Source organism: Rattus rattus, chromosome 10 (genome assembly GCF_011064425.1).
Source record: "Rattus rattus isolate New Zealand chromosome 10, Rrattus_CSIRO_v1, whole genome shotgun sequence".
In the NCBI taxonomy this organism is placed as follows: Eukaryota; Metazoa; Chordata; class Mammalia; order Rodentia; family Muridae; genus Rattus; species Rattus rattus.
The window spans coordinates 3,441,253-3,452,854 of record NC_046163.1 but is presented as its reverse complement, the minus strand read 5'-3'; the positions used below and the strand labels follow the sequence as shown (position 1 = coordinate 3,452,854).

Genomic DNA, 11,602 nt, shown 5'->3' with positions numbered 1-11,602 from the left:
CTCCTCCCGCCCCGCGCCCCGCTCCTCGTCAGCAGCGGCGCAAGGCTGCGGCCACAGCCCGCCGCGAGCGCGGCCTACCCCGCCTGGGCCTCCGCCCGCCGGCGCCAGGGCGAGGCGAGCGCAGATGGCGCCGCCCGCCAATGGGAAGGCCGGAGGCTGCGCGACGGCGCGCGGACACCGCTGTAGGCTTGGTTGCACCGCGCGTCCCCGGAGGGTCTGGAGGGCTGAGGCTGTGTTGGAGCTCAGCGCTGGGACGGCTTTGGAGCGACCTCTCCCAGGCTGAGCCTTTGCGATCACCTCGCCCATTCGCTTTGTTGGGGGCACTAACTTTGCACCTTATGTTATATACATCCCTTCAGTTAGGGACAGGCTGGTCCCTTCTAGAATACGTGGTTTGAGTCACAAACCCATGCCTACCTTCATAGCTACAAAAGCAAAGGAGAGGGAGTGTTCTGCCACATCGCCCCCTTTCTCTGTTTTAAATACGCATCTCATAAGAACGTAGGCTTTACGCTCAGAAATCAGGTGCCCAAATAGATGTGAGAGTCCCATGCTCACCAAAAGCAACTTTAAAACAGGGATGGATATTAATGGTAGGTATTAATGATACGTACTGCAGAATAGAAAAGGGATGTTATGTTTGTCCCATACTATCTCTGAGCAGTTTGGAAAGATAATAGCAGATGCTGGGGTTACCAAAAAAAGGAGAGTAGTAGTATTCTACTGTATTAATTCCTATTCTTTCTGCAAACGGTCTGCCTTCTTTGGCGTTGATGGGTTGCCCTTATTCAACGGCCAGTAGTTCTCAAGGCATAAACTGGGACCCACATCACCACCACCACCACCACCACCACCAGGGAACCGAACAGAAATACAAATTCCTGGATACTACTAAATCAAAAGTTATGGACCCACAGATCCACGTTTCACAAGCCCTTCGGGTAATTCTCACGCATGGTAACGTCTGAGAAACACTGTCCTGGGCTCCTGTGAAAGGCTGAGCCTTCCCCCCAGTGAGTCACAGAGCTTCCTCTGAGAGATTTTACAGTTTACCAGTCTCTTTCACACTCACCAAACCATTCTAGCCTCACTTCGGTCCCACTAGTCTGAGTTTCCTAACTCTGTTAAGCCTCCCCCCCCAACCCCCACCGCTTTCGAATCTCTTATTTTGATGTGTATCCTAAAAGAGACCAAGTTGTTAAGAATTTACTATATTCGGGGAGCCACTTTCTAAACTAAGCTGCTCCGTTTTTAGAAGATGGGAATTTAGAATGGGCTGGGAATGGAGGGAAAAAAAAACCAACAAACCACTCCCCATATCTACTACACAGTATCAGGCACAATTTGGGAATGCAAAGCTATAAGCCTTTCAGATTTTCAATGGTGAGGGATGGCGGGGTGCCAGAGCATAGATCGTGGGCAGGACTAGACAGACGGTGGGGGGCAGGTTCCCTGGGTACATGGTACAGAGGAGAGGAACACACTGCTTTCTGCCTGAGCTGGGAGATATGTAGAGGCCCCTAAAGCATGGGCAAGTCTTGGGTGGCAAGGAGCTTGGAACACACAGCGGGCCCTCTCCTGACTGACTCCAAGCTGAAGAAAAGCAGAAGGGTGTTGTTCGAGCATCCTTCGAGGATGGGCTCAGCAGTTAAGAGCACCAGGCCCCTCCCCCAGAGAACGTGGGTTCGATTCTCTGCGCCGGAATAGCAGCTAACAACTTACGTTCCAGGGGACCCATTTCTTCTGGCAGCAAGCATCGGGCACACACGTGGTGGACAGTCATACATGCGGGCGAAGCACATTTATGGATGAAAAGGCAGTAAATAAATGCGTAACTGAGACCTAAATCCCCCTCCCCCGCGAAGCAGAAAGCACCGCCATTTTTCTTTACGCTTCATTTCTCTAGCAAATGGGTGATTATCCAAGTTCGATTGTGAGGCAGTGCTTCCCTGTGTAGCTCAGGCTAGCTTCTAAACGGTCATCTCCCTGGATCAGCCTCCGAGGATTGAAATTAGAAGCATCTGGCTTGAGTTTGATTTTTATAGTATCTATTTATTATGCCCGTATTAGCCAGGGTTCTCTAGAGTCGCGGAACTTACGGAATGTCTCTCTGTCTTAGGGGAATTTATTGTAATGGCGTACAGTCGGCAATCGAACTAACCCAACCGTGGTCAGCTGTGAATGGAAAGTCCAAGAATCTACTTGTTTGCTCAGTCCCACGAGGCTGGGTGTTTCCGGCTGGTCTTCTGTGTAACCCGAAATCCTGAAATCCAACGGATGTGCTGGCAAGCAAGTACAAGCAAAGAGTCTTAAGTCTTCCAATGTCCTTATGTAGGCCTCCAGCAGGAGGTGTGGCATAACACCACGCCTGGATTTGGAACTTGCTCTGTCCCAGGCTGGCCATGAACTCAGAGATTTGCCTTTCTCAATCTTGTGGGATTAAAGGCATGTACTACATTGCATGGGCCTACGCTTTTCATGGTCACTATGCCTCAAGTACTGAATCAAAGGCGCGTGCCATCCCATGTCAAGATCGTATGTCTTCCAGTCGCAAGATCTGGATCACAGGTGTGCCCTCCGATTCTGGATTGCAGTTCACTCCAGAGGCAGTCAAGTTGACAAGATGGAATAGCCATCACCATGTCCAAGGTGTGAAACACATCAACAGGAAGTCTTCAGTGTGTTTCATTAAAATCCTCTTTGTTTTCCTTCTTTTCAGGGTGAGCTACTGGGACTTGAACCCAGAGACTCCCACGTACTAAGTAAGCATATGTTCTACCACTGAACTATACCTCCATCCCTAAACCATGTCCGAGTTTCCTAGTTATTTGAAAATTGGGGAAATGGCTAGTTCTCTCTTAGAGTATTGGGTAATATATATAAAGTATTTAGACACTGCCTTGTACAGGGTTATAGGCTATGACCTCTATCACAGATGTCATCCCCAAGATACAGATAGGTCTCTGCCATTTCTGAGTTTCACAAAGGGACATTCACAAAGTAGCATTAAAAAAAAATGCTACTTCAAAGGACGTTTAGGAGTGACATCAATGGAAAGAGACCTAAATGGTCCGTACCTGCTGGCTCGAAGCCAGTGGCAGATTCTCATTGGACATAGGACACAAGTAAGTACCTGAGAGCTATACAACCTGAAAGAATTTTGGCTGATAGAAATTCTGCTTTAAAGGATTGGATTGACGAATATCCTATTGCTCTCTGTTGCTTTGAGAAAACAGAAGCACAAATAGTATGTTTATATTTAAGGTAGGTCAAACTTTTGCACAGTTACAAAGCAAGACGCTATGTTTGGCATGTAGGAGTGGATGTCTCATTCTGTGTTGACACATCTACTTATTATAACTAAATATGGTATAGTGGGAAGACTGCTAGTCATGCCAAATAATTGTTATTATTATTATCGTTGTTGTTGTTGCTATTATTTTACACATTCACTTTACATCCCACTCACTGTCCCTTCCTGGTTACCTCCTCCCACAATTCTTCCCCCCAGCTCTCCCCTTTTCCTCTGAGCATGTAGGGCCTCCCTGGGTATCCCCTCACCCTGGCCCATCAAGTCTCTGTGAAACTAGGTGCATCCTCCCACTGAGGCCAGACAAGGCAATGCAACTAGAAAAACATACCCCACGTATAGGCAACAACTTTTGGGATAGCCCCCGCTCCAGCTGTTAGGGACTCACATAAAGACCAAGCTGCACATCTGCTACATATGTGCAGGGAGGCCTAGGTCTAATTCGTGTATCTTCTTTGGTTGGTGGTTCAGAATCTTGAGAGCCCCAAGGGTCCAGGTTAGTTGACTCTGTTGGTCTTCCTGTGGAGTTCCTATTCCCTGAAGGGCATGTCAAAATTTTTATGTGAGAATTCTGATTCCATTTGGGACAACCAAATCAATGGGCCTGTATTCTCAACTGTAAGTGAACAGGGATGGGAATGTGCCTGGCTTGTCACATAGCTATGTGAGGAGTCAAGTGAACATGTCTACGAAATGCCTGTGCTGACGTGACTGGTGTCAGTAAATCCGAATGGAGCAAGCGATGAGCTCATTCCCCTATGTTGTAGGAGAAAGGCAGACTTGACCTACTAAACATGCTCTTTGAATAGAAATCTCAATTCTAATAATGGACAAGGTCAGTCCCTCACCAGTGTTACATGTGTTAACCTGGTGGATATGTATAAAAATAAGGGTAAGAGTGTTACGGTATCCCGTCTCCTCGTTAACACCCAGGTCAGTTTGTTTTTCTCTATAGAGGCAAAAGTGCCAAGATGGACAGATAAGTCAAGAGTGGATGAGCTTTTCTTCTTTCTATAAAAGCACATAGGTATGAGAAATAAAAAGGTCTTCTTTCCCTTTGTTTTTTCTCTTTTAGAATTTTCAAGACTCGGTTTCTCTCTGTAGCACTGGCTGTCCTAGAACATGCTCTACAGACTGGCTGGTTTTGAACTCAGAGATCCACCTGCCTCTGCCACCTTAGTGCCGGGATTAAAGGCGCCCTTCACCATTGCCCCAGCAGTTCACTATTGTAGCCAAGGATACCTGGACCCTGACCCCTGAACTCCCTGGAAATACATTTTAAAGCAACATTTAAACATCAAATGAATAATGAGTTATCAAGTTGTTTGGAGAGCCATTCCAAGGTTTAGCATACCCAGTGGAACATTTAGAAAGGAAAAGTACTTTCGGGACGAGCTATAATTTTGATCACTGTATTTTTATTTCTTTTTTTTTTTTTTTGGTTCTTTTTTTCGGAGCTGGGGACCGAACCCAGGGCCCTGCGCTTCCTAGGTAAGCGCTCTACCACTGAGCTAAATCCCCAGCCCCTGTATTTTTATTTCAATGTCATTACAAATGTTACTTTGTTAGTGCAGTTTTCTTCTCCCCTTTCTGTTGGAAAATAACTCTTCCACTCAGTGCTATCATGAAAAGACATCAAGTTCTTTTGGGTTAGGAGTAAGCTATGCAAATAACCATCAAAGGGATTGGCTGGGGTGTTGATGATGTCACAGTCCCACCACCTAAGCCTAACGTTCTTATTGGCTCTTATAAGAGCCAGGGAGTGCTTGGAAGGTTCTATATCACACCACAGTTGCAGAAAGCCCTGAGCTTATCTAAATTTGCATTTTTTCTGGTTTCTGTAAAATGTACTCAGAGCCTTTTGCAGGTAAGTCTGTGTAGCCCTTTAGAACAATTCATGCACAATTCATCATCAAATAAAGGTCTCATGTTTTAACCACTGGCCACTTTATTCGTAGACACCAAGAATTGTCTCAGTTTTCTTGCTTTTAGCTGAAATGCCTATAGAAACTACGTGTGTGTGTGTGTGTGTGTGTGTGTGTGTGTTGTTCCTCGAGTTGTCCTCTGACCTTTACACATGTGTCCCATACATGTTTGAATACACACACACACACACACACACACACACATACACACACACACACACACACACTATTTCCTCCATGGCATAGACCCTCCTATAGTTAACTGACTATATTCCCAAGGACTAGGCAGGTCCATACTCTCACAGCAGCCCGGAGATCCCAATGTCTGCCTCACTCCTAGGGGCTGGAGTATTTCCTATCTACAGCACAGAGCTGAAAGTTCACACGTCTCCTTTCAGGTGGGACCCATAATCTTTATTTTGGAAACTGGATGTTCCTCAGCAGTGGGAGAAAAGTCATGATAATCACGTGACCAGAGAAGATCCATGAAGCACAAGCCTTGGTTATACTGCTCTCCAGAAGCTGGGATAGGAAATGGCTTTCTCATCTCTAAAGAGAGCCCAGATACAGTTTTTTGGACAACCAGTTTCCTAAAGCTTAAAATTCTAGACCTCAAAACAAAAGAAGAAGGGGCTGAGGAGTTCATATAAGCATGAGGGCACCCCCATAAAAAGCCAAATATGGTAGCAAATGCTGAAGAGCCAGAGTTAGAGCCAGGAGGATCCCTGCAGCTTGCTGGCCAGACAGCCTAGCCAGGTCAGTGAGCTCCAGATCCAGTGAGAGACCCTGCTTCAAAAACAAGGTGAAGAGTCAAGTGAAGAGGGCCTGTGAAATGCCCATGCTGGTCACATGACTAGTGTTGGTGAACCCTGAGTGAAGCAAGCTGAATGAGCAAGAAGGCTCAGTGGGTAAAGACACTTGCTGCCAAGCCTGATGACCTGTGTTCAATTCCCAGCACTCACATGGTGGTAGGAGAGAACAAACTCCTGCAAGTTGACCTCTGACCTTTATACATGTGCCCCATACATGTTTGAATTCTCTTTCTCTCTCTCTCTCTCTCTCTCTCTCTCTCTCTCTCTCTCTCTCTCTCTCCCTCTCCCTCTCCCTCTCCCTCTCCCTCTCCTCTCTCTCTCTCTCTCTCTCTCTCTCTCTCACTCACACTCTCTCTCACACACACACACACACACACACGTACAGGTACCCAAGTGTGTATGCTCATGAAATTCACACAAAAAGAGAAAACACCTATTTTGCTCAGAAATAACCAGTTGTCTTAGTTAGGGTTTTACTGCTATGAAGAGATACCATGACCAAGGCAACTCTTACAAAAGTCAACATTTAATTGGGGCTGGCTTACAGGTTCAGAGATTCAGCCCATTACCATCAAGGCAGGAGCATGGCAGCATTCAGGAAGACATGGTGCAGGAGGAGCTGAGGGTTCTACATCTCGTTCCAAAGGCCAAGAGGAGGAGACTGATTTCCAGGCAGCTAGGATTAGGGTATTAAAGCCCATGCCCACAGTGACACACCTACTCCAACAAGGTCACACCTCCTAATAGTGTCACTCCCTGGGTCAAGTATCTACAAACCATTGCACCAGTTACTGACTTTGCATCAGGAGATGGATACTGAAAACAGCTCTGGCTACTCTCTGTAGTCCCTTCAGGAGCACTAGGAAGAGCCAATGTCTGTCATTTAAACCTAACCATGGTGTTAGGCATTTTACTAGAAACCCTGTAAACATTTTCTTATTTAATCCTCCCCATAGTCCTGTGAGATAAGAATTCTTCCTGCTCTACAGGAGGAAGCAGCTCGTGAGGCTATGTAGCATTTACTCACCTTTTCCAAAGCTCAGGACTCTTCAAATGGTCATGACTGCGTCTGAGCCACCTTCACGGCAAAGGATTTGCCTATGAATGATTGGTCAGCAGTTCAACGTATGAAAGGCTTATTTATCACTGCAAAGGATTTCCCTGATGCTCATGGAGGACACAATAATAAAAGATACTGAAAGTCCAGTCGTGGGAAATGAGGCACAAATCAAATGTACAACAACACATTAAAGATCCAATGTTTGTACCACAGTGTAGCAGATTGCTGTGAGAGATCAAGGATACATTTGTCCATTGCAAGAGCTAAAAAGATAAGATGTTGCATAGGACAATCCTAATTCCATTAGGTAAGAACTACCTGCAGTGTCTTGGAAATAAAACCACTCAGTATTTGGATCTCTTGGATACTATCAAGGTTTTGTATCCTATTGCTGTGAGAAAAGGTTTTTCTTCCTTCGTTTTAACTCTCTGTATGAGAGAGTGTTTCTCTTATACATGGCTTATGAACTAATAGCATAAACACGTTGGAATTGGGTCATATTTGTAGAGTCCTGGGCTTCATCCATTTATTCCGAAGAACTGGGATTTCTAGTGATAGAATCTGAAAATCTGCTTTCTTAGAGAAATAGCCCAAGGGGTACTCATATCGAAGTTTGAGAAGCACCCACACAGGGGAAGACTTGGTTGGCCATTAGGCAACTCATCTGTGTGTTAAATGAGCACTTACTGGATGCCTGGCACACACTGTAAAGCCAAGTTTGCAGAAAACTATAGCTTTCATCTCACAGAATCTAAGGCTGAAGCCTAAGAAAGACTGAATCTTGCCCAAGGCCACCTGCCCAGCCGGGGAGATGGCCAAACTGGTCCTGCTTACTATCCCTGTCCAGACTTTCCCACAATGCCTACTGTATAGTCTCCTAGAATGTATGATATGTGTGTATCCTATGAGTCCCACTATGTGCTGTATGATTCAGATCTAACCCTTTCCATAACTTCAAATGGGACTCTTACCTTGTATGATATTAATATGCAATCTTCAATAACCTTCCACCCATTTGAAAAAGGCCTTTCTCCATTTTATATCTTCCTGTAGATCCTGAAACCATTTCTAACTCTGCCAAGGCTTCCTTTAATTGATATAGCTTATCCTAACGCCTCTGCACCCAGTTTAGAATGGGAAAAACCACACACTAAAGTCTAGCCTTTATTTCTAACAGATACCACACTTTTTTTTCCCGATAGTGTAGAGATGCTATCTGATTGATGAAGATGACGTCAGTGTTTTGGGAAGGGGAGGAGGAACTTCTGTTGATCTTATGACTTAATCAAGGAATCCATCTCAGGAATTGGGATCACACCATCCCATGTGAGATCTTATTCTGGAGTATGCATACTTGTGTCATAAACCATCTCCAGGGAACATTATAGCCCCAGGGCATGCCCATGCAGCAGAGGGACTCCACCCTGGCTTGCCTAACAGCTCCCAGGAAGGGCTGCTGAGGGAAGATAGTACTCTCTTTCCAGATACAGTGACACAGTATGGTCTGTTTAGAGGATGGGTTGATAATTATAGCTAGAGTCTTGTTGATCCTTGTAACCTTTCACCTAGCGATGCCTCCAAGGAATTTATCTCAGGAAAATAATGCAAAGGAAGAAAATCAGCTATGGGAGCAACAACAGGACTATTTATAGAAGCATCATTTATTATAATAAAAATTCTGAAACAACCTAAAAGAGCAGAGAGATGAGTAGCTATGGCAATGGTGTGATAGAATGGTTTGCTGCTGTTAAGGAGAAAATATTAAGTGTATAAAGGATGGTGTGGGAGTGGGGGAATTGCCCAGTCTGGACGGTGGCTCACAGTTCCTGCTCCTGGAGCAGAGCCAGCAGGGCATGAACCATAGCTATGAGTGTGTGACTGTTTATATAATAATGTACATAATTTACTTTATGTTTCTCCTTTAGGAAATGTTTTCTCTGCCAAGGTTAATGACTCCATAATAATTAGAAACAGTACAAGTCCAGGATTCAAGGATACATCTAATGTCCTTAGCAAAATGATATAGGCCTAAGGCTGTGGGAAAGAACTCTGAAAGCATGAGTTTAAAAATATATAATATCTCGCCTTTCCGAGACCTGTGGTGCGTGCTGTGGAGCCTTGTCAAGTCTGCTCTGTCCTGACTCACCGCTGTTCGCTCCTGCTGAGGAACAAGTCGGTCAGGAAGCTACGCCTCAGCCATGGCATTTAAAGATACCGGGAAGACTCCCGTGGAGCCCGAAGTGGCGATTCACGGATTCAATCACGCCACCAGCCGCAACGTGAAGTCGCTGGAAAAGGTTTGTGCGGACTTGATCAGAGGCGCAAAGGAGAAGAATCTGAAAGTGAAAGGACCAGTGCGCATGCCTACCAAGACACTGAGAATCACTACAGAAAAACCCCTTTATGGTGAAGGTTCCAAGACGTGGATCGTTTCCAGATGAGAATCCACAAGCGACTCATTGACTTACACAGTCCTTCAGAGATTGTTAAGCAGATTACTTCCATCAGTATTGAGCCTGGAGTGGAGGTTGAAGTCACCATTGCAGATGCCTAAGTCAACTGTTTAAATAAATTGACTTACTTGTTAAAAAAAAATATATATATATATAATATCTCAATATGCAAAAATATAAGGTGACAATATTAATTAAAAGAAGGACTTTATAGACCTAGGAGAACAAAGGCAGCTGTGCTATGAGACAGTTTGTCAGAAAGATATTGAGGAAGGAGATAAAGATAATTGGAGAGTGGCGATCACAGGGTAAGATCCCACCCAGTTAAGTTTATTGTTTGTGCTTACAAAGGCAGGCAGATCTCTGAACCCGTTTTTTCTTTTTTTTTTTTTTTTTGCACGTGCTGTCTTTTTTTAAGAATCAAGAGGCTAATTCTGAACCTGGGGTAAATGACTGAATTGATGTGTAAATAAAAAACTGGGTTTTGGTGTGCAAGAGAGAGCTACCCAGAGAGAACTGCTTGAGAGCTAACACAGCTCCTTTAGAAAATTTCTAGCAATGTTTCTGACTTTGGTCAGAAAAATCCAAGAATTTTTTCTAGCATCTTTTCTGACTTTGGTAGGAAAACCTGTGAGTTATCCAGAGAGCTTTAAAAAATTTTTTTTTCTAGCATGAGAGAGTGTGTCTATCAGAGAACTGTCTCAAGTAGAAAGTTATCTCTAGCAGACTACAGAACCAAGAGCTATCTACAGAAAGCTGTCTACGGAGGCATCTAGGACAGACTACAAGGCTGCCATCTTGCACCCCATCATTTGACTTCAAGTCATTTCTTTCCCAAACACAGCTTCTTCAGGACCTCCTCTCCAAGCTGAGGCTGGTCCTTGGCAGGAAACTCTACCTGTAGGGGCTCACAAAATGCTTCAGTGTTTGCTCCTCTTGAAGAGGATCCAAGTTCAGTTCCCAGCATCCACGTGGTAGCTCACAATTACCTGTAACTTCAATCCAAGGAGATCTTCCCTCTTCTGGCCTCTATGGGCACCAAGAACATACATCGTGCACATATAAACAGGGAAGACATATGCACTAGTGTCACATACCTTCTTTTCCCAGCACTTAGGAAGCAAAGGCAGGTAGATCTCATGAGTTCGAGACCAGCTTGGTCTACATAGTGAGTTCCAGAATAGCCAGAGCTACATAGTGAGGCCCTGTCTCTAAAACAAAAGCAAAACCAAACAACCAAACAACTAAACAAACAAACAAAAACCAAGCAGGCAGGCATAAAAATAATAAAATTAAAATAAAAACAGGTAATCTTTAAGTAATGTAAAGTAGCATCATTAAAATAAAACATTGTGTTTAGCTGGAAGAAGGGCTTTGGGACCAGACTTGTATTATTAGTTATGTTTGTTTAGACTAATCATTTAACGTGAATCTCAATTTTCTCAAACAGGCCTAAAAATATCCAGGGTCATTGTAAGAATTGATAACATAGGGGTTGGGGATTTAGCTCAGTGGTAGAGCGCTTGCCTAGGAAGCACAAGGCCCTGGGTTCGGTCCCCAGCTCCGAAAAAAAGAACCAAAAAAAAAAAAAAAAAAAAAAAATTGATGACATAAAGTATTTGGGTTAACCATAGATAAGAATAGGGAGTTCTAAGAATAATCATGGTTTATGCACAAGTATGTGGCTGTTGAAAACGTATTTGTAGTGTTTTTACTCTGATGTAATAAATGTAGTACTATATTCCCTCCCTTTTTTCCTTCACCATTAGACATCTTCATACACCTTATTTAAAAGCGTGTTCATATGATCTGGATACTTCCCTGTAGGAATCAGTAAGTAGTGTCCTGAGAATGTTCTAGATCAGTCCTGAGGGCGATCTGGCCTCAATACAGGCACAGGTGAACATGGCTTCAGGCAGTATGTTCTGGCTTTTAGTGGTTTGTCAGTTGGCAGTCTCTCTTGCCTTGAGGTCTAGCGTTAAGAATATACTAGCTGGTATGAGGACCCCAGCACATATACAGCATAGGACTGCCTGGTCTAG

The 11,602-nt window shown here is 44.4% G+C and overlaps 1 pseudogene; it reads left to right on the top strand.

Moving 5' to 3' along the window:
- The first annotated feature begins 9,197 nt into the window (after positions 1–9,197).
- Positions 9,198–9,702, top strand: LOC116911246 (annotated as a pseudogene).
- The last annotated feature ends 1,900 nt before the right edge of the window (positions 9,703–11,602 follow it).